We start from the raw sequence: 23,868 nt of genomic DNA, 5'->3' as shown, positions 1-23,868 counted from the left end.
CTTCCACCACAAAGAATATGATTATGTGGCATTTATCATGGACACCATGCGCAATCAAATTTTCAATGCAAAGAAGGGATAATTGAAGGACTTTAATTTCCACCATTACTCACTACTGATATACCTGATCTTGTATTACAACATTGGTTACATCAGCCAGGACTTCATTGATCAGACTTCTGATGAATTTGGTGAGTTACCTATGCAACTATGAACTCGCATTTGGGATAAGAATTTTCATTATTCAAATGCACTTGTATTCTTTAATTTGTTCAATTCTATTATTATGAGGCAATTGAACCATACTTTCTTTAGTGCACCAAATGTTCTAAAAACTTTGCTTAGACCTTCATTTTTGGATGAGAAAACCAAATTAGATCATAACTGGGGGGACATATTTTTGTTTGAGTGCACATTGATGAGAATATATGCATGCCCACAGCCTCCTCACATTCTACCCAAGTATTTACCCCCTAGATTGGTCATTATTGAATTCTTTTGGCAATTCCTACTGACGAACAAAGAGATGATCCCTCCTTCTCTATACAAACCCACTTTTGTTTGTAGAACTTTTAAGGTAGGAGATTTTGAAATAGGGAAGAATGCATTTGAAGAATTGAGTGAGTACCTAGGCCAGTACAAATTTTCTATTGCGCCTTATAGGATGTATGACCCTAAGAACTACATTACAAATGAGGTTAAGGCCATTAGGGGATACATCCTACCTCCAATCAAGCCAATCCCTGTGGAGGATTTGATTGCTAACATAGTAGCAATAGGGGAGGTTGATGAGTTGTTAGAAAAATATGGTGAAATAAGGAAGGTGGAGGAGGCCTTAAGAAGGACCAACCCTAATTTCAAGGGTTTTTATACAAAGATTCCCTACCCTGGTAACTTAAGGAAGATGGTAGAAAATTTTGATTACATCATGTCTCAGATGCCACATGAGCCAAAGGGAGAGGAAGCAATTGTAAACAAAGAATCCCCTAAGCCAGATGTACAATTGGAGGTTGATGTGGAGGAGGAGCAACCATCATCTTCAACATGGGTGCCAAAGGGCAATAAGAGGTAGAAAACAATGCACATCCCAGAGAGGGTGGTAAGTAAAGCCTTGCAAGTGATGCCAGGAACTGATGAATATTTTTCTAACATTAGGCAAAATTATTTGCATCAAAGGGCTATAGAGGTAGGAAAAGCCTCTAGTGATCTTGAAATTGCAGCATTAAGATTGGATGACAGGCTCATCCAATCTAAAAAAATTATGGAAGACGATGATTTCATCAAATCATCAAAATTTAAAAGTTTTCTTTATAAAATAAAATAGAATGATCTCACATTGAGCCTCATGCTAGGAGAGGATCCTGAGAAAAATAAAGAATTGGTGGATAAACTTCTAGCCTATGACTTGGATAGTGAGACAATGACCCCTATAGAAGCCAGGGAGTTGGTACATAGAAGTGGTATGATTTTAATACCAAATTGGGATATTAAGAGGACCTTTTTTCTTGATCAAATGAGGATACAAGACAAAGCCATTAGCTATTAGGCTAGTGGTAGTGAAGGACTGAAGAGGGGGTCAGGATTCAATGTAGACACAAAAACCCTAGTAGTATGGAGTGTTTCCCCTGACACAAAAAAGCCTAAGATGATGGACATACAGAAAACTGCACAAGGCAATATGATTGTTTTGAAATTAGATAATACTACTAGAAAATAGATTTATTTCCTAGTCAAACACTTTGCACTCATGAATGAGGCAAAGGTAGATCAAATTGAGGACAGGTTAGCTACAATCTACAATGAATGTTTAGATGTCAGGAAATTGTATGAGGAGGAGCTCAAGATGAGCTATGTGTGGAAATAGAGGATAGAAGAGTTGGAGGGGAGAATCCAGAGCTTAGAAGTAGAAGTGGCATCCCTCAGAGAACAACTCAAGGCTGCAATAGAGGTAGAATATACACCAAGGCAAGTGGAAGAGGAAAAGCACATTGTAGAAGCAGAGGCCCAAATAGAAGAAATACCTATAGGTTTAATAGTGTCAGTGCTTGTGGTCAATGTAGAAATAGAAGCTCCCCAATCTGACAGTACAACAAAGAAGAGTGTTATGATGAATGTACTAAGTCATAGAATAAGCATTTTGAAGAGAATATCTCAAGATGCCTATACTACATTCATCAATTTACAATCTATAGAATAGAAATGCAAAGAATCAATAGGGTGCTTGATCTAATCTTCCAACAATGGAGACCATACATGCAATTCTTTGACAAGTTGATACCATTGCTAGCAAAAAAGCCATACCTCCCTCATAAAGTTATTGTTGTAAAAGAGGGCATGGACAAGGTTAAAGATCTATTGCAATTCTTCATAGGGAAGCTGGTGGTAATTGAAAGTAAATGAAAGTATTGACAAATGGTTTTCATTCTTTGATTCTTTCTGTCCTTGATTCTAATAATAAAGTAAAGGATTTAAATGAATGGTCTAATTCTTTTGACCATATTGTAGACTTGCCACAGGTGGCATCCATTTTTCAAGGTGATGTTGATGAATGTGTTTTTAATGAACTTGTTGATACGCTATTCAAGATTGAAACTAAAATGAATAGGTTTACCATAGAAGGGAAAGTGATTACTGATGCTAGGTGGCAGAAATCTATTGGTAAACTAGCAACAACCAAGACATGTAGGTGGCCCACCAAAAGAGAAGTCATTATATGGGAAGCAATCGCAAAAATAAAAGCTTTACCAACAGGGGGCGGTTAGAGAAAAAGACAAAGTTAAAGATTTTATGCTCCAATTTTCATATGCAACTACTTTTTGTTGTTTCTTTTTGAATTAAGGTGTCCAGGATATTTTGAAAAAGGTTGTTGTACTTATTGTTGTAAAAGGACACCTATCAATCACAATTTCCCTTTGCTTGTTGCAACTTATGTTATATAAATGAGTTTTCAAGGCATTGTGAGGGTCCAAAATTTTGTATGTTTTTTCAATTTTCAAGAAAGTACAGTTGGTCTAGTCATGTGTAGTGGTTTTTGAGTTTACTTCTAGTTATGTACTTTTCTTATGACAAATAGAAATGACAGAATCAGTATGAATTCATGGGTTTTTTATTGAGTTTCTTATGGTCATTGTATTAGTCAACAAAAAGGATAATACAAAAGGGTATTTACACTAGATCTGTGTCACCATTTTCTATCTCCATTTCATGAGTTTATTAATTTTGAGATTATTTGAATAAGGTTCAATTGATTGAATGCAGTCTAGATGGGTTGTATATTGGTTATATTGTTGCTTTTAATTCAATGAATTATGTAAATGCTTTAGTAAATCAGTAAAATTCATGAGTTTATGAAAAAGATATTTCATAAGAATGGAAATAGGTGATTATAGTTGATAAATTCAATTACAAGTTAATTGAGCAAGATCTCCTGCCAATAGTTGACTCTTTACTCCCAATGGATAAGGCACTACTCATATAAGTCAAAAATGGTAGAGAGTGAATTCTACTTCTACATGTCAAAGAAAATATAAATTCAAAGTCAATTTCATTTCATTTTGTTCAAGATTATAATACTGGTCACCACTCGTTTATATTTAGTTTGTGAGTTTTAGGTAGCTGCTATTTCCAGAAATACTTGTAAACTCTAGGAGAATTATGATCAAATATGCTTATGAGGGATGCATATAAACTTGAAAGTATTAAAGAAATTGGTAAACTATGTATGTGCCTAAAGATAGAAGATGAGAATTAGAATGAAACTAAGATCATTTTCATACAATAGTTTACATTAGAATCATCCCTAGGTATAACCACCTTGGTTTTGCAGAGCCGAAAGAGTAGGAAACCATCTTTGGTTTTGTTGAAGTTGGGTCCAAATGGTTTGCTTATGTAATTGATTATAGGAATTGGCTAATCCTTAGGCTATATGAGTGTTATAATTTTGGTATTGAGCATTTTTTTGTTTAGTAGTTTCAAACACCAACAAAGTCTTTACATAAAATTGCATCGTGTTGTTAGGAGTCCTACATTTATTTCTCAAAAGAATGGTATGGCAATTGTGGTTGGAGTGTGCAAAAATATGAAATTGGCTAGTGGTAGTGCATAAGATATTGTGGAAATTTTTTATTCAAGATAGGTTTGAGATTTATTTGGAAGATGATTATTCTTTCCAACCTATGAGTCCATGAATATGTTGTAATTTTTTTTATCAAGAATAAAATAGAGACCAGTTGTAGATTACATGCATCACTCAATTTTTAATTACTTATTTTTCTATGGTGTTGTTTTCTAAAAAATGGATAAATTAACTACAATTCCCAAATTTGAAGGGCCAGAGTTCCACACATGGAAAATTAATATACAATTACTTTTGATTGAAAAAAAGCTAGGGGATGTTAATGGAACTATTCAGAAACCCCAAGATGCAAACGAAATAACAAAGTGGATGGCTAAAGATCGTAGGGCCTTTGCATTGATTGGACTTGGTCTATTAGATCCATATTTGCACCATATTGATCCTTCAAAGGCTTCAAAAGAAATATGGGATGGGCTTAACATTTTGATGCAAGGAGTTTAGAGAGTCATAACTTTTGACTCAGATATGGGTTTTATTAGATTTTTCTAGGTTTTTTTCAAAATCTATAGATGAGGTGGATTCCAACTTAGCCAACTTTGTGGGGGCCGTTTTGATTCTTTTTTGAGACCCAAAAATTCCATCTTGACCTCTAAATTTCAGTTTTAAGATATCTTAAGTGTTTTTTGTTTTTTTTGCTTTGTAATAACTTCAAAAAAAAATTCTAAATTTTGGAGATTAGTTGGCAATTCACCTTTTTGGTTTAAAGGGTAGATATAGGAAACTTTGGATTTTCTTTCGAAGGCTTTTTAGACGTTACCAAAAATGGCATATTTTTCCAATTGTCAAAATCTACCAAATTTGGAAATTTCCTATTTTCTCTTTTGAGAGTCAGTTGTTATTTAATTGAGTTAGAGATCTATGTAGAAGCAGTTTTTAGTAATGAACAATTTAGAGTTTGAATCTATGTTGATTTTTGTCATGAGTTATTAAATTTTCTATGAATTGAGATCGGTGTGCTACATCATTTGGTATCATAGCCACAAGATGGCTGGGAGAGGAAGAGGAAGAGGAGGCATTGCCCAATTTCAAAGAATCATATTGGACTTTCAAAGGTAGATTGAGGAGCTTACTACAAGAGTTGATAATCAAAGAACACAAAATGATAATGTATTGGAGGAAGAAACAGATGGAGGAAGCAATGATCGAATGGAGGGAAATGTAGAAGATGAAGCTAAGGAGTTAGCACGAATGAGCTATGAAGATAGAGTCCTAAGGGCTTTAGAAGGAAAGAATGATGGTATCAAAATTGAAGTCTCAGACTATGTTGGTAGCCTTAAAGTAGAAGAACTAATAGATTGGTTAAATGAGATGAGTAAATTTTTTGACTGGAAGCCTATGATAGAGGAAAAGAAGATGAAGTTTGCATGGACAAAATTAAAAGGTCATGCCATGATCTGGTGGGATCATCTCCAAAAGGATCAAGTGAAGAAAAACAAGGACAAGATCAAGACATGGAGTAAGATGGAAAAGAGGGAAAAATTCTTGCCTATAGATTATTCTCAAACTCTCTTTCATAGGTTCCAAAAACCTGAAGCAGAACCTATCTTCTATGCAAGAATACGCAAATGAATTCTATAAGTTGTCCATATGTATAGAACATCAAGAAGATGATGAGCAGATGGTAGCTAGATATATAAATGGTTTAAAATTTACCATCCAAGATGAGTTGAGCATGCACCATGTGTATAGAAGAGGCTTATTAGTTGGCTCTAAAGGCTGAAGAGAAATAGAATAGACATATTAACCAGAGGAATAAAGGAGGACAAAGAGGCACATCAAACCCTTTTCGAGGAAGTTCCAATTGTATGCACCCTAAAATGGTCACCCAAATTATGAGCCCCCGTTATTCAATTTATCAATTTCCTGAATCAATGGTTTGCAATATTTTATTAAATCAATTTCCTTGATTAAATTTGATTATTTCATTTCTAAGGTTGATCATTTTATCGTGTCTTATTTAATTAAAAGAAAATCTCCCTTTTAATTAAATAAAATAAGTCCCCATTTAATTAAAAGAAAATCTCTCTTTTAATTAAATAATTAATCCATATTTAATTAATTAAGAGAAAAAACCCCTCTTTTAATTTAATTAAATTTTTTCCTAATATAATTAAAAGAACTTGATCCCTTTTAATTAAATAAAATTCTCACTTAAATATCTCTTTGTGATGAAAAATGAAATTAAATAAATCTTTTATTTATTTATTTTCTCTAAACTTAAATGCACATATCTCTAAGTGGGAGTCCTTTTTTTCTTCTTTCCACTTTCTTCTCAAACACTCCTCTTTTCTCATTGGTGGAATTTTGTCTCACATGGATCAAACTCTATTATCCCATATTGGTTGTGAGAAGCCTCTCATCTCCACATTTGCCTTTATAAGGAGCCCTCTCCTTGACATTTAGATATAGAGCAATAGAGAAATAGAGAGAGATATAGAGAATATAACTCTTTGCTATAGTATTTTTATGCTACAAGGTTTGGAGAGAAATTTTTGGAGGAGTTTGAGCATTAAAGCTTTTTGTGGAGAACTTCTATCTTCTTGTCTTATTCTCTCTTGCATCCATTGCTTCCATCATGAGGTTTCATCCTTGCATTTTCACATTATCTTAGAGTCATATTTGTTTTCATAGATTAATATTGCATTGTCATTTCATTTCATAGATTAAATTTTTTTTCTTACATTACTTTGCATTGTTATCATCTATATTAGTTTGCATCTTCATTTATATTCATATTTTTATCCTTGAATCTCTTGTATGGGCACAAACTAGGTCAAACTGAGGACCTCCATTACAAACCCTTACACTCCATGAATAGAGAGCTATGAGCTGTCATTCGAGACCTCATTCTTGAGCAATCTTGGATATAATGACTCATAGATGTGTGCTTACATTTTAGGCATACACCAATTATGGTTGAGGAGACTCATCCTTGGGATTCGATAAAGCAATAGATACCTGACAAGAACCTAAAAACTCAGAAAGAGGAAAGGGTTTTCAAAGAGGACAAGGCTATGGTAGCAGAAGAGGATGAGAAATTTAAAGGCCTTTTGTTTGCTTCAGATGCAGAGAGGAAGGACACAGGGCTTTTGAATACTCAAACTATAACATGCTAGAAAGAATGCAAGGAGGAAAAACTAGAGTGAACCTGATGCAGGCAAAAGAAGAGGAGAAAGAAATCTCGCCAGATGTAGGGAAAAATCTCATGATGAGGATATCAATTATCATCCTAGAGAAGGATGACACTCCTGCAAATAACTCTGACAATTCATGGCTACGAACCAACATCTTCAGAACTAGGTGCACTTTAGGTGGAAAGGTATGTCAAGTTATTATTGATGGGGGTAGTTGTGAGAATATGGTGTCTAGAGAAATGGTAGAGAAACTAGGTTTACAATGTGAAAAGCACCCTCATCCCTATTGTATTCATGGTTTAAGAAAGGAAATGAAGTCACTATTGATAAAAGATGTTTAGTAAGGTTTACCATAGGAAAGTTTTATAAGGATGAGATATGATGTGATGTTATCTCTATGGATGCTTGTCATATATTATTGGGGAGACCATGGTAGTATGATAGGAAGGGCACACATGATGGCAAGAAGAATACATACACATTCTAGAAGCATGGCTCAATAGTAGTTCTATTACCACTTAAGGATGAATGGAAGAGTGAGGCCATGTTGTCTACAAAAGAAGTTGCCAAGGAAATGGAGGTAACAGGGTGTTGTTAAATGCCTTGGTAGTGAAAAGGAAAGAAGATTAGGAGAACCTAATACCATCTGATGCAATGAAGATATTAGAGGAATTTTCTAATGTTATGCCTGATGAATTACCAAATGGTCTACCACCAAAAAGGGATATCCAACACCACATTGATCTTATCCCTAGAACCACCCTACCTAATCAAGTAGCCTATTGAATCAATCCAACCCAACATGGAGAGCTAAATAAATAGGTCACAAAACTCCTACAAAAGGTTTGGTTAGAGAAAGCATGGGCCCATGCGCAGTACCAGCATTGCTGACTCCAAAAAAAGATGGTACATGGAAGATGTGCACTGACAGTAGAGAAATTAATAAGATTACCTCATAGAACTCCTGCAAAAGGGTTTGGTTAGAGAAAGCATGAGCCCATGCACAATACCAGCATTGTTGACTCCAAGAAAAGATTGTACATGGAGGATGTGCATTGACAGTAGAGAAATTAATAAGATTACCATTAAGTACTAATTTTCTATTCCTTTCATCAAGGACATGATGGATGAATTGGTAGTTGTTGAGTACTTCAGCAAGATTGGTCTTCGAAGTGGTTATCACCATATTTGTATTTGAGAAGGGGATGAATGGAAGACAACTTTCAAAACAAAGGATGGTTTGTACGAATGGATGGTTATGTCATTTGGACTTTCTAATGCACCAAGCACATTCATGTGATTGATGAATGTTGTACTACGACCTTATATTGGTAAGTTTGTGGTTGTTTATTTTGATGACATCTTGATTCTTAGAAAGACTAGAGAAGAGCATGTGCAACACCTAAAATTCATCTTGGTTTTAGTAAGGGCAAAGAGACTCTATACAAACTTTAAAAAGTGCAAATTCATGTAGACTAGCTTAACCTTTTTAGATTTGTCATTTTTGGGGATGGTATCCAAATGGACCCAGAGAAGGTCAAAGTGATTCTCGAATGGCCTACTCCTAAAAACATAATAGAGGTAAGGAGTTTCCATGGGTTAGCCACTTTCTATCAAAAGTTTTATTAGGAATTTTAGTAGCATTGTAGCACCTATAACATATTGCACACCTATAACATATTGCACAAAGGGAAGGGATTTCGCCTAGACAGCAGATGTAGAAGAAAGTTTCAAGTTTTTCAACGAGAAGGTAACTACAGCTCCTATACTTGCACTTCCAAATTTTGACAAAGTTATTGAAGTAGAGTGTGATACCTCCCATATTGGAATAGGTGTTGTTCTTAGTCAAGCGGGTAAACCTGTATCCTTTTTAAGTGAAAAACTCAATGATACAAGAAAAAATTACTCCACCTCTGATATGGAATTCTATGCCATTGTTCAAGCATTACGTCATTGGAGACACTACTTAGTGCCACAAGAGTTTGTGCTATTTACTGATCACCTTGCTCTAAAATACATCAACACCCAAAAGAAGTTGAATACATGGCATGCTAAGTGGGTCTCTTTCTTGCAGGGATACACCTTTGTTTTGAAGCATAAATCTGGGAAACAAAATTAGGTTGTTGATTCCTTGAGTAGGCGTACTTCTCTATTAACCACAATGGCAACCGAAGTCATTGGATTTGATACTATTAAAACACTATATGTTGTTGATGATGATTTTAGGGAAATTGTGGAATAGTTGAATGGTTCAAGCATTGGTAGGACGTCTCATGTCAAAGGTGATTATTTTCTATAGGATGGTTACCTCTTCAAGGGAAGACAACTATGCATACCAGTTGGCTCTATGCGAGAAAATATTATTCAAGAATTCCACAGTGGAGGGATGGTTGGACACTTTGGAAAGGAAAAACAATAAACTTGGTGATAGATAAGTTTTATTGGCTAAAGATCAAGAGAGACATTACTAAGTATGTGGCAAGGTGCAGAATCTGTCAAATGGCTAAGGGACATTCATAGAATATAGGTTTATACATGTCATTGCCAGTTCCCATTGAACCATGGATTGACTTGAGTATGGATTTTGTATTGGGTCTTCTACACACTCAGCAAGGTAATGCCTCTATATTTTTTTTTGTTGATCGGTTTTCCAACATGGCTCACTTTATTGCCTGTAAAAAGACTAATAATGCCACTAGAATTGCCGAATTGTTCTTCTCAGAAGTTGTTTGCTTACATGGTCTACCCAAAACCATTACTTCTGACCATGATACCAAGTTCTTGAGTCACTTCTGGAGGACTTTATGGAAGAAAGTTACAGTTTAGCAGTGCCTACCACCCTCAAACTAATGGACAAACAGAGGTGGTCAATCAGAGTTTGGGGAATCTGTTATGATGCATTGTTGGTGAGAAGCCCAAAGAGTGGGACTTGGCATTACCCTGAGCAAAATTTACTTATAATAGTTTTGTTAATAGGTCAATAGGGAAATCTCCTTTCCAAATTGTTTATGGTAGAAATCCTTCAGGTATTCTAGATCTCATGTCTCTACCATTAGGTGAAGGATTAGTGATGATGGAGTGGCCTTTGTTGAACACCTTCAACAACTCCAACAAGATGTTCAGCACAAGTTACAACTCAACAATGACAACTACAAGATTCTTGCAGATGCTACTAGAAGACACCAAACATTTACTGAAGGTGACTCGGTCATGGTTTACTTATGCCATGAGCAGTTTCCTACTAGCACATATCACAAAATGAAATACAAAAAGATTGGGCCTTGCAAAATCCTTAAGAAAATTAATGATAATGCCTATGAAGTCAGCTCACCCAACAATATAGACATCTCTCTTGTGTTTAATGTTGTTGATTTGCATAAATTTCATGGAAATGTTCCAGAGGTAGCTGATGGACAGGAAGTTGAGTGGTAGCATCACCTTCCAAATAAGAAATGGGATATCGTTGCCCAAATTCTTAACAAACAATCTACTTCTATAGGGCATAGTCAATACAACTACTATTTAGTATAGTGGGATGGCTTACTAGACGCTAAAAACACATGGCTATCTGAGTGGGCAGTGCTATAGTTAGATCCTTCCAAGTTGCACCACTTCACCAATAGTCACTTGTAGGAGTAGCGTTTCTTTCAAGAAGGGGAGAATGATGCAGAGAGTTTAGAGAGTCATAACTTTTGACTCGAATTTGGGTTTTCTTAGATTTTTCTTTATTTTTTTCAAAATCTATAGTTGAGGTAGATTCCATCTCAAGTAGCTTTGTTGGGGTCATTTCAATTTATTTTCGAGACCGAGACCCAGAAATTCAATCTTGACCTTTGAATTTCAGTTTTAACATATCTTAGGTATTTTTTTTTTTTTTTGCTTTGTAACAACTTCAAAATTTATTTCTAAATTTCAAAGATTAGTTGGCAATTCACCTTTTTGGTTTAAAGGGTAGATATAGGAAACTTCAGATTTTCTTTCAGAGGTTTTTCAGAAGTTACCAAAAATGGCATATTTTTCCAATTGTCAAAATCTGCCAAATTTGGAAATTTCATGTTTTCTCTTTTGAGAGCTAGTTTTTATTTAATTGAGTTAGAGATCCATATAGAAGTAGTTTTCAGTAATGAACAATTCAGAGTTTGAATCTATATTGAGTTTTGTCATGAGTTATTATATTTTCTATGAATTGAGATCAGTGTGCTACATCACATTTTGTTTGGTTCACAGGTTTCTAGTGCAAAAATGTCCATAAAACAGAAGTTGTTCAAGTTGAAGATGAATGAAGGTATAATATTGTTCAACATAAGTACTTTTTGTTTACTTCTTAATCAACTTGTAGGTGTAAACTATAAAGTTGATGATGATAATTTGCCAAAGCAATCCTACATAATAGTATGCCTTCAAGCTTTGATCATATTGTTTTCATTTTGAACAAAATGAATCCTAGCTTAGAAACTATAATTTCTTCTTTAATTGATGAAGGAAGTAGAGTTCATAAGAGTCATCATATTACTGAGGAATGTGCTTTATTTTCTAGAAAGAAATCTAACATTCCTACTAGAATAAAATTTAAATGTTTTTATTGTCAGCAAAATGGACATGTAAAGATGAATTGTATTCAACAGGCCAAAGATCTCATCGATGGGAAGTTGAAGAAAAATACATATTTTGTTACAATTGAAGGTGAGACACTTTTTTGATTTTGAAGTATATAAAAATAATGATGATTGTGATAGTCCACCTGGAACTAATACAAGATTTGTTCTTTAAAAAATAACAAAGAAATTATAGGAGGTTGGAGGCATTGGAGGCAGGGGGACATCTATCATCTCAAGCTAGCTTCTTGTTTAGAGATGATTATTGCATAAGAAGCACATTTTTGTGTCCCTCAAGAGAAAAGGGAGATTGGCAGCATGATTGTCTTTCCAAGGAGAGAGGAGGAAAAACAACTCATGTGTAGTCATATTAGTGATGATTGTTCCTACAATATTGGAGGAGACATTAGATACATTCCAAGGAGATGTCGAATTTTGGAGGAATTGTGTCTCTTGTATAGAGGAGATGGGAACACTCTTTTTACAAGGACAACTTTATGTCTTCAATAAGTGAAGATTGGTGAAAGCATTTCATTAAAGGCTCCAATGAAGGAGCTTTATGAAAGTTTCCAAGAGTGTTGGGTTAAAACCTTTACCACTTTTACTCTTGTTGGATTAATGTAATAAAGGAGGAATGTTGAATTTATTACATTAATTACTTTAGTCTAGATTAAATAAATAAATTAGTTAGATATTTAGTTCTGTAATCAATGTGATTAATTCAATTTGTAACGGAATGTATCCAATGAAAATCTGAATAAATAAGATCAATCTTTTTACACTTTAGCACTTTCACTTGTTCCTAATCATCTTCTCGTTGGATTTATTATAGCAGTCAACAACAGAGATTGCTTGTTCTTTCTTTACTGTCAACACTGTTCAGCAGTGATTGTTTGCTTGTTCTTTCACGGCTGTTTGATAGTGCATTTATGTCTGTTATTCCAATAAAAAACAGTCCTTGAGAATAAAGGACGTAGAGCCATGAAAACAGGGATTTTGATTTGATGGACTGTCATGTTTATGATAATGAAGTCAATAGATATCAAACTATAATGGATTCTGTTTTCCGTGTTTGAAGCATTTGCATAAGAATATATTTCACTCCAATCTTCGCAAAAAAATGTTGGAACTCAAATCAACTTTTTCCACATAATAATTGATCCTCGAGCCATTAACCAGAAGTAGAGCAGGTAATCGCTTTGTTCATCTCGAGAAAGAATATATGATTCTGCAATTAGATTGTCGAATCAGATGCTTTCAAATTATTCACAATCAATAATTCAGTGAGACTGTAGAAAAGTTGACGAGTTGCCCTACGTTTTTATGTTTGAAATGAGTGAGATAGGAAAAGGAAGGCATAATTGGTGGGTTAATTTTTTAATGGAAGTGGGGAATCCTTAGACAAAGCCATTGTTTAATGGATAGGGATGAGCAAATTTCAAAGTGTACAAGAAATTACACAAAATTATTCTATCAAATGGTTGCAATAAAAAAAAATTATTTTAGATGTGAGAGTAATTTTTTATATGGAGGTCATCCACTAATAAGTTTTAATTATGGAACCCACACATATCTAAAATCTCTTTGGCTAAGAGCCAAGGACTAAGGAGCATCGAGCATCCACACTACCAAATTCATCTAGGGCACGATCCCGGCCTCCTGGCCTCATCCCTTATGATGTCTTCAAGGCTTGACCCCGGGTGGGCTCTTTGTGAGCCATTCAGCTTCAGCAGATCAAAGGCCCATTGAGGCCATTATTTAATATTTGTGAGAGCATTATTTAATATTTGATATTTTTTTATTAGGTTTGATTATGATTTTATTTTATTTATCTTTATTTATATATAGTTGTATACCTTTTTTATTTATTTTATTTGATTGTAGTTTATTTCTATTTATAGAAATATATTTATAGGACGGCATAAAAATCATACACTAAAGCTTGATTTCTAATAAGTGTTAAATAGTCAAAATTGACTTATTTTTCCAACTTTAATTTCTTCCTTAATGTGTGATGTTCTATATCTACTAATCTTAAAATCAAATTTAAATATTTATGCTCTTTTCAACTTGATATACATTTTATATATGTTGTCATGCCTTGCTTTTTAAAGATCCGTTATTAAAACAACTCAAATTTCTAAAAGAGAAAAGAACATTCACATTTGGTAAATTGACATTCACTTGGATTTGTAGAGTTGATCAAATCAAGAATTCCATATTGAAGAACTTGATCTTAGCAATCTATTAAATTTTCTTGAGATGTTTTAAGAATAAATATTTTATTAATTTAAATTTAAAGGATGAAATTCATGAAAAGCAAAAACAAAATCTACAACATATAGGACTAAACCTTAGTGTTTTCTATATGTATTTATATTACTCAAATTTCATTTAAAATTATGAGTTAAAATGAATTAAAAAATATAAATAATATTTTTACGCCGAGAGGCGTTCTATACAATGGCAGCACAAATGCCCAGCACGAGAATATGCCAAGATTCCTGTCAATAAAAAAGAATTGGGAGCAGTTACAAACTTCCAAATTAAATATTAAAAAAGAATTCCCGAAATAATAGCTGGCCAAAATAATAGGAAGCCAAATGGAGGCCGAAATAATAGGCCCAAAAAAGTAGGGCCCGAAAAAGTAGGACCCGAAAAAATAGGGCCCGAAAAAATAGGGGCGAAATAATTTCAATATGATTTTTTTTTTTGTTAAATATAATTTTGCACGCACATTCATGCTTTTTTTTTGCGGGGAGTGGGGGAATTTGAAACAAATTCGTGGAATGTGAAGAGACGTCTGTTGGGGGATATGAGGAGCCTCTCAGAAGTTATAAAACCAAGGCTCCTCATTTCATTTTCATTTTATGTTTTTGCAGGAAGGAAGAGGTGGAGGTTATTGGAGGATTAGATTGGAGTTTTTGAATAGGAGTAAATTGAAGTTTTGGAGTAACATTTTTGCAGGTGAGATTTCTATTTTTTATTTACATTTTCATTTAGATTTAGATGTAGATGTAAATTGAAATTCAAAATTAGTTATAATATTCTACTTTGATTTAGATTTCAATTTTAATTAATTTCAATTTGGTTGGCTCTCCTCCACAACAAACAGTGTATTGTGTATTTAATGGGTACATTGGAATGCAGATTATCAGCCTAATGGCCAATCTCCAGTTTCCTCCACAAGCAAACCAATCTCTGGAAAGATCCCTCTTTCGAACCGAAAGGATGTGGCAGATTTCTTTCCTCCCCGACCTCTGAAAACAGAGGAAATTCCCAATATAGTTGCTGATTTTCGAAATGCTGTCAGGAATGCAATAGATGCAGGTATGTTTTTTTATTCTGATCTATCTTGGTTTGAAGAAGAGAATGTTCCTTTTGTTGACATAATTAGTCCTTTTACGAACAGGGTTTGATGGTGTTGAGATCCATGGGGCGCATGGGTACCTTGTGGACCAGTTCATGAAGGATAGCGTGAATGATCGGACAGATGGCTATGGCGAAACATTGAAGAATCGTTGCAGATTTGCACTTGAAGTTGTGGAAGCAGTGGTGGAGGAAATCGGAGCAGAGCATGTGGGAATTCGGCTTTCTCCATTTTCGGATCATGCAGAAGCGTATGACTCAAATCCAGAGGCACTGGGACTTCACATGGCAGAGGCTCTGAATAAATATAAGATATTGTACGCTCATTTCTTTGAGCCCAAGATTGATAATTCGCAGACGACAATAGCGAGTGAAAAGAGCCTGATTCCCATAAGAACAGCATTCAAGGGAACATTTTTGGCTACAGGGGGTTATGATCGGGATGATGGTAACGAAGCTATTTCCAGTGGCAAGGCAGATTTGATTGCTTATGGCCGACTATTCTTGCTAACAGATATTTCTATTGTATATTCTCATGCCCAGCACGGGAAGTTTTAATCTATATAGTTTATTTTGTGCATTTAGTGCACAAAATAAAGAATGCATATGCAATCAATTTTTTATATCAATCTTTATGATAGCTTTTTTTTTAAAATAGAAAATAAAAAATAGAAAATAGAAATTATTCTTTTATGTATGTAGAAAAAAATTAGAAAGATTTTATGTATGTAAAAAATTAAAAGAATTCTATATACATCTAGATTTTTTGAAAAGAATTCTATTTACATCTAGATATTTTGATTGAAATAACCATAATGTAAAAACAAAATATAAAATAGAAATGTTAATATATGTATGTAGAAAAAATTAGAAAGATTGCATGCATCTAAAAAAATTCTATTTACATCTAGATTTTTTTAGAATGGAAAAAAATGGATAATAGAAATATCAGTTGCATGTTTGTAGAAATAAATTAGAAAAACATGTATCTAGAAATTAAAAAGATTCTATATGTGTCTAATTTTTAGATTTTACTTTATTCTAAACTAATTATTGATGGAAATATATTTTAAAAATATTTATGTAGTTTAAAGTTTAGATTTTAATTAATTTGTATGCAAATAGGAAAAAGAATAAAAATTTTATATATATGTGGATTAATTTCTATTTTTAAAATTTACAAGTAAATGAGTACTTTATTCATTTAAAGTAAACAAGTTTTTAAGTAATATATTTTTATTTTAGAAATATATTAATCATAATGTTCATTTATTATTACTTATTTAATATACTTACTCTCAAATCTAAGACAATAGAAATGATATTTTATTAACTTTGAAATAGGGAAGTGTTAAGCAAGTTCGTTTACAAAAATACCAAAAATATATTTGGTCTTTGATCAAATTGGAGTTAATATTAGAAATATAAATATGATCATTAACAATTAAGCTAAATTCAGTTCAAAACAATAATATTATTTAAATTTAAATAAATCTTTTTGAAAAGAATTCTATTTACATCTACATATTTTGATTGAAATAACCATAATGTAAAAACAAAATATAAAATAGAAATGTTAATATATGTATGTAGAAAAAATTAGAAAGATTGCATGCATCTAAAAAAATTCTATTTACATCTAGATTTTTTTTAAATGGAAAAAAATGGATAATAGAAATATCAGTTGCATGTTTGTAGAAATAAATTAGAAAAACATGTATATAGAAATTAAAAAGATTCTATATGTGTCTAATTTTTAGATTTGACTTTATTCTAAACTATTTATTGATGGATATATATTTTAAAAATATTTATGTAGATTAAAGTTTAGATTTTAATTAATTTGTATGCAAATAGGAAAAAGAATAAATATTTTATATATATGTAGATTAATTTCTATTTTTAAAATTTACAAGTAAATGAGTACTTTATTCATTTAAAGTAAACAAGTTTTTAAGTAATATATTTTTATTTTAGAAATATATTAATCATAATGTTCATTTATTATTACTTATTTAATATACTTACTCTCAAATCTAAGACAATAGAAATGATATTTTATTAACTTTGAAATAGAGAAGTGTTAAGCAAGTTTGTTTACAAAAATACCAAAAATATATTTGGTCTTTGATCAAATTGGAGTTAATATTAGAAATATAAATATGATCATTAACAATTAAGCTAAATTCAATTCAAAACAATAATATTATTTAAATTTAAATAAAATAAGCCATGATTACTTTGAAACATCAAACAACTAATTAACTAATACAATAATTAAAATAAATGAATCTATTATGACATAGAAAAATATTTTCGAAGTATAATTTCTTTGTTTTTGAATCAATATGAGTTTTTTTTTCTACTTGAAAAGATAAACCATCCTAATTGTCATCCTTAGTTAACCCTAACAACAACCCCTACCTTAGCCCTAGCCCCAACAATGATGTACAATATAACTATAATCCAACATTAAACTATAATTATAGCACTAAAACATATCCCTATTGATATTCTAAACTCTAATCATAACGAAAATCTTAGTCCAAACCATAATCTAAACCAAAAACCTACACACTAATATTGGTTATAGTCCTAACCCTAAAATCTAACCCTTAACCATAATGTAAAAACAAACTCCAAAATATTGATCAAAATCCTAAACCTACCTATATGGATAACCATGATATTAAACTCTAAATCCAGTCCCAAGGTCCTAACCATGGTGTAAACCTATAACCGAACTCTTAAAAAATTTACTAATCCCTTATCCTAATCACATTCCCAACTTTAAACTTGAACCATAAACCATAGTTGTAACCATAATCATAAACTTAAACAAAACCCTAACCCTAAAGGTACAATCATAAAATTAATAATAGCTTAGACCCTAATCCTAGCACAAACCACAATCATGACCAAATATAAATCTTCACCTTACCCCTAATCATAATTTCAATGTTAACCCTAACATTAGTTTCAATCCTACCATGATATGAACCCTAATATAGACTTCACCTTGATCCTCACGCTAATCTTAAGTCTAATTAAACCCTGACTAAAACCTAATCTAAATGATATATCTAACTATAATCCTAACTTTAATTATCATACAATCCAATGCTAACCCTCATGTATATTTAATCCCTAATCTTAACTCTAAATATTCTATAAACTCTAGAATTGACCTTGATTCTAACCATAACCCTAAAATCTAAATTGTAACCATAGCACAAAAGGTGGGGACCCCCACTACATGGCACAATTCTGGGTCTTGGAGCCTCGCGAAAGCACTACAGAGTGAGGAAATGTCAGAAAGGTGACATGTAGTAGCATGACGCAATTTTGGGCTTTAGAGCATTGCAGAAACAATGCAGCGTAAGGAGGCGCTAGAATGGAGACTCATGGAAAGAAGAGGAAAGACATTCATGTTGCTAGCCAAAAACTATGAAAAGAGATAACATGATGTCTTAACCTTCCACAAAAAATGCAAGGTTGATCCCAAGGGGGAATTTGGTTTCCCCAAAAATGAATGATGGTCATCGATGAAGGTCTTCCTCTCGAAATAGACGGCATAGATGCATCGTGAATCCTCACCAATGAAGGATTAAATCACAACCGTTGATGTAGATTCTCCCCTCAAAAAGGATGACTGAGATGCAACAAGGAAACTCCTCCCAATGAAGGATTAAGTCACATTCGTCGATCAAGATTGGCTTTATTTCCAATGGATGATTAAGATGTAGTGAAGAGATTCCTCCCAACAAACGAAGAAGATAGCACAAAAGGTGTGAACCCCCTCCATGTGGCACAATTTTGGGTCTCAAAGACTCATGAAAGAATTGTGGAGTGAGGAAATGTTGGAAAGGCAATGCGTGGTAGCATGATGCAATTTTGGGCTTCAGAGAATTGAAGAAACAATGTAGCATGACGATGCATCAGAATGGAGATGCATGGTAGCATCTTGTGCAATTCTAGGCTTTAGAGTGTTTCGAAGACACTAGCGTATAAAGAAAAGTTAGAATGGGAATGCATGGCAACATCTTGCACTTTTGGGAAGATGGGAAGATAGCTCGTGAAGAAATAAGAGTTATCGAATCTCGCAGCATGAATCAACCCAACCAAGAAAAAATGATCCAGCGTGGTCAATGAAGAAATCGAGCCAACACAAAATGTTAGCCGCCAAATTTAGCGATGTTAACCCTCTGCAAAGAACCTATCCCATTTAAGGTCTCTCAGATCAGACATCAGTGATGGGTTGAATAGGGGGGGAAAATAGCACACAATGCCCTCCTAAATGAAATTCTAAATGTAACACTAATAACCATGGTCCTACTTCTTTCCCTAACCTTATCCATGAGCGTGGGAATATACATATTATTATATAGGGCACCTTATATAATAATAAATATAATCTAAAATCCCAACCCTTACTCCCCTCCTAAATATAACTGTGACCATAAGAAAACTTCTAAATATAACCCTTCCTCTAACTCTAGCCTTAACCATGAGCATAACCCTAGCCTTAACCATGAGCATAACTCTAACTCTAGATCTGACTCTACCATAATTGGACACTAACCCTAACCCTAACCTTAATTTTGATCCTAACTCAAACCCTAACCCTAACTCTAACCTTAACCTTGATTCAAACCTTAACCCTAACCCTAACCCTAGCCTTACTATAACCCTAACCCTAATCATAACCATAACCATAACTCTAACCCTAACCTTAACCATGGCCATAACTCTAACCCTAACCTTAACCATAAACATAACTCTAATCTGAACCTTAACCATAACTCTAATGATAACCATAACCATAATTCTATCCTTGACCTTAACCATAGCTCAAACCCTAACCCTAACTCCAACCCTAACCCTAATGCTAACCCTAACCCTAATTCTATCCCTGAGGTTAACATTAACTCTAATGTTAACTTTGTCCCTAACCATATATCTACGTATGACTATAACATTTTACATTACAATATCCCAAAAAAAAAAAAAAGTTATCTAAATTAAATTCCTTATATTAAATTAAAAGATATATTTGACTCAAACCCTATCCCTAACCCTATCCCCACTATAACCCTAACCATAACCATAATGATGACTCTAACCCTAACCTTAACCATGAGCATTACTCTAAACCTAACATTAACCATAAGCATAACTCTACCCCTAACTCTAACCCTAATTCTAACTCTACCATAATTGGATTATAACCCTATCCCTAACCCTAACTATAAGCATAAGTCTGACCCTAGCCTTAACCATGAGCATAACTCTAACTTTGGATTTGACTCTACCATAATTGGACTCTAACCTTAACCCTAACCTTAATTTTGATCCTAAATCAAACCCTAACCCTTTAAACTCTAACCTTAACCTTGACTCAAACCTTAAACCTAACCCTAACGTTAGCCTTACTATAACCCTAACACTAACCCTAATCATAACCATAACTCTAACCCTAACCTTAACCATGACCATAACATTAACCCTAACCTTAAGCATAAACATAACTCTAATCTAAACCATAACCATAACTCTAGCAATAACCATAACCATAACTCTATCTCTAACCTTAACCATAGCTCAAACCCTAACCCTAACTCCAACCCTAACTCTAATGCTAACCCTAACCCTAATTCTATCCCTAAGGTTAACATTAACTATAATGGTAACTTTGTCCCTAACCATATATCTATGTATGACTATAACATTTTACATTACAATATCCCAAAAATAAAAAATATATTTTTAATCTATATTAAACTCCTTATATTAAATTTTTAAAAATATTTTGAAGCATAATTTTATACTAACTTCATACAACTCTAATTAAAAATTAATTAACAATTTTATAGTAACCTTATCAAAATAAAAAATAAAAAGTAAATATTTTTCCTATTGCGCCGCGACTGCCACTAGCTATATATACCTCTATATATATTACGCCGAGATTAATCGTTCTTGAGGCGCTTATTTTTATTTTCATTAATCCCAACTTCGATTAAAATAACTTTGGGATTAAATAAAAATAGGCGCCTCGAGAACGATTAATCTCGGCGTAATATATATAGAGGTATATATAGTTAGTTTAATTTTTTTCTTAATAGAGAGTTGGTTATGATAATTTCACCAATCTATATATCAATTTATCACAAAACTAAGGTTTTTCATACAACTATTTAAGATTATTTTTTAGTTGTGAATAAAATTTCTTTCAGTTCTGAATCATGAACACAATATGACTATAAAAATATTGATATATTTGTTATGAACCTATAAATAAATACTTTTTCAAACTATTTAAATCTATAATAATAAATTGAAATTATTAACAAACATCTTTAACAAGTTTGCTAAATATTTATCAAACTATTTAAATCTATAATAATAAATTGAAATTATTGACAAACATCTTTGACAAGTTTGCTAGGCTGCAATTTGCTAAACATCTTGATATCGAGTGTCTTGGTATATGCTAATTGAAGAGAATATTAAGTGGTGTAATAAGTCTAGAATGTTGATGTGATACTTTAACGTTCTTTGATGTTTGTTATATATTTATTACATCTACTATATTCTAAATGTTCATTAATCTAGGTAGGAATTTTCATTCGATACAACATTCTTGTAGGCAATTCAAATGTTATATTTTAGTCAATTTACAGGAGTCGTCATGGGTCTATAATTTTGAAATAACTTATTTTCCATTTTGTGATTATAAATGTGGACTACTAATTGTTATCACATTTTGGCTTACATATCAACTAGTATAAAAAAGCATGTCAAGACAACATTAAAAATATGAAATTAAATATTCAAGCTTACAAATTAGGCATATAACGGTAGATGCACAAATATAAGGGAGTAAAAAGTACCCAAAAAAATACTTGCATTCCATTGTCTATTCAACATGAGTACATTGTAACAAAAATGTATTATAGTACTCACATCATATTGTGTTTATAGTAAAAAAAAATAAGAAATAGCTATTCTAAACTACATTTTTGGCTTCAAAATATACTTGCATTAAAGAAAAGTATAAATAAATAGATTAAATTCATGTAATTTAAGTTTGTATTTAATTTAGGTAAGAGTTTACAACACAACGATAACTTGCGAGTCTCTCGTGTGGGAGGTCTTGAATTTGAATTTGCTTAACACATTTTTATTTTTTTAAATAATAATAAATAACAGTAATTAATCTAGCTTCGCCGTTTAAGAAAAAATAATTGTAACTTTTGGTACATTCTGTCTAGTTAGCTTGTTAGAATTGAATTGAAATTGGCATGACAAATTCTAAAAAATTATAATTTTTAGTTTGGATGCATCAAACTGGCATTGAAATATGAGTTTCAAATTTCCATTTTGGTTCAAAATGAAGATCTGTTAATTCCATCTCAAGACATAAAGTTAGAATGATCAAGGATTTAGAATTGAAATTAAATCAAATTTGAATTTCCATAATAAAACCCAATTCCAAATGAACAACTTTAACATCCCACAATTTCCAGATATAAATAAATACAACATCTAGAGACACTAGTGATAAAGAGTAACAAGGGGGTCACTCCCTCCATCTCTAAGAAATTGTTCAACATTGAATATTTGTTTGTTTGTTCTTGTCCGCTTTAGATGTCAATAGCTGTGATAGCTCATGGCTGTTTGATTGTGCATTAATGAATGTTATTCCAATAAAAACTAGTCGCTGAGAATAAAGGTAGAGCCATGAAAGTAGGGATTTTGATTTGATGGACTATCATAATTTATTGTATGATGAAGTGAGTAAATATCCATAATCCATACAGAATGGGTTCTGTTTTCCGTGTTTAAAGCATCTGCATAAGAATATATGTCACTCCAATCTTTGCAAAAATAATGTTGGAGCTCAAATGAGCCATTAACGAGAAGAGAAAGCAGGTAAACATTTTGTTCATCTCGAGAAAGAATACATGATTCTGCAATTAGATAAGCGAATGAGATGCTTTCAAATTATTCACAATCAATAATTTAGTGAGACTGTAGAAAAGTTGATGAGTTACGCTACGTTTTGATGCTTTGAAATGAGTGAGATCGGAAAAGGATGGCATAATTGGTGGGGTAATTTTTTCATGGAATTGGGGAATCCTTAGACAAAGCCATTGTTTAATGGATAAGGATGAGCGTTTCAAATTGTACAAGAAATTACACAAAATTATTCTAACAAATGAGTGTAATAAGAATAAAATATTGTTTCATATGTGAGAACATTACTATATTTTTGGATTAGGTTTCATAGTGATTGTTTTTTTTTGCTTTTATATATATGGAAGTGGACACATTTTTTATTAGTGTTATTTAATTATAGTTTATTTCTATTCAACATTAATTTCTTTGTGTATGCTCATAATAAAAACTTTATGTCTCCATAAAGTTCACTTTCTTATTCACTTTCTCATTCCATCTCATCTCTTTACCTTCCACCCATCCACCTCATCTCATTTCTTTATCTTCCATCCACCCACTTTCCGCGTCATCAATTTCTCATGTTTTCAATAAACCCCACGAGATGTTGATGGATGTTGTCACTGATATCACTTCTACCACCTTTTTGGTATTTGTGACGATCAATTACCAGGTC

At 32.7% G+C, this 23,868-nt stretch overlaps 1 pseudogene; it reads left to right on the top strand.

Annotated features, from left to right (window-relative positions):
* The first annotated feature begins 12,916 nt into the window (after positions 1 to 12,916).
* Positions 12,917 to 15,791, top strand: LOC149577464 (putative 12-oxophytodienoate reductase 11 pseudogene; annotated as a pseudogene).
* The last annotated feature ends 8,077 nt before the right edge of the window (positions 15,792 to 23,868 follow it).

The sequence above is a fragment of the Cupressus sempervirens genome, chromosome 1, assembly GCF_028749045.1.
Source record: "Cupressus sempervirens isolate cs-2001-9-10 chromosome 1, ASM2874904v1, whole genome shotgun sequence".
NCBI classification, from domain to species: Eukaryota; Viridiplantae; Streptophyta; class Pinopsida; order Cupressales; family Cupressaceae; genus Cupressus; species Cupressus sempervirens.
Note: the sequence above shows the minus strand (reverse complement) of the source record. Positions and strands in the feature narration are given on the sequence as shown.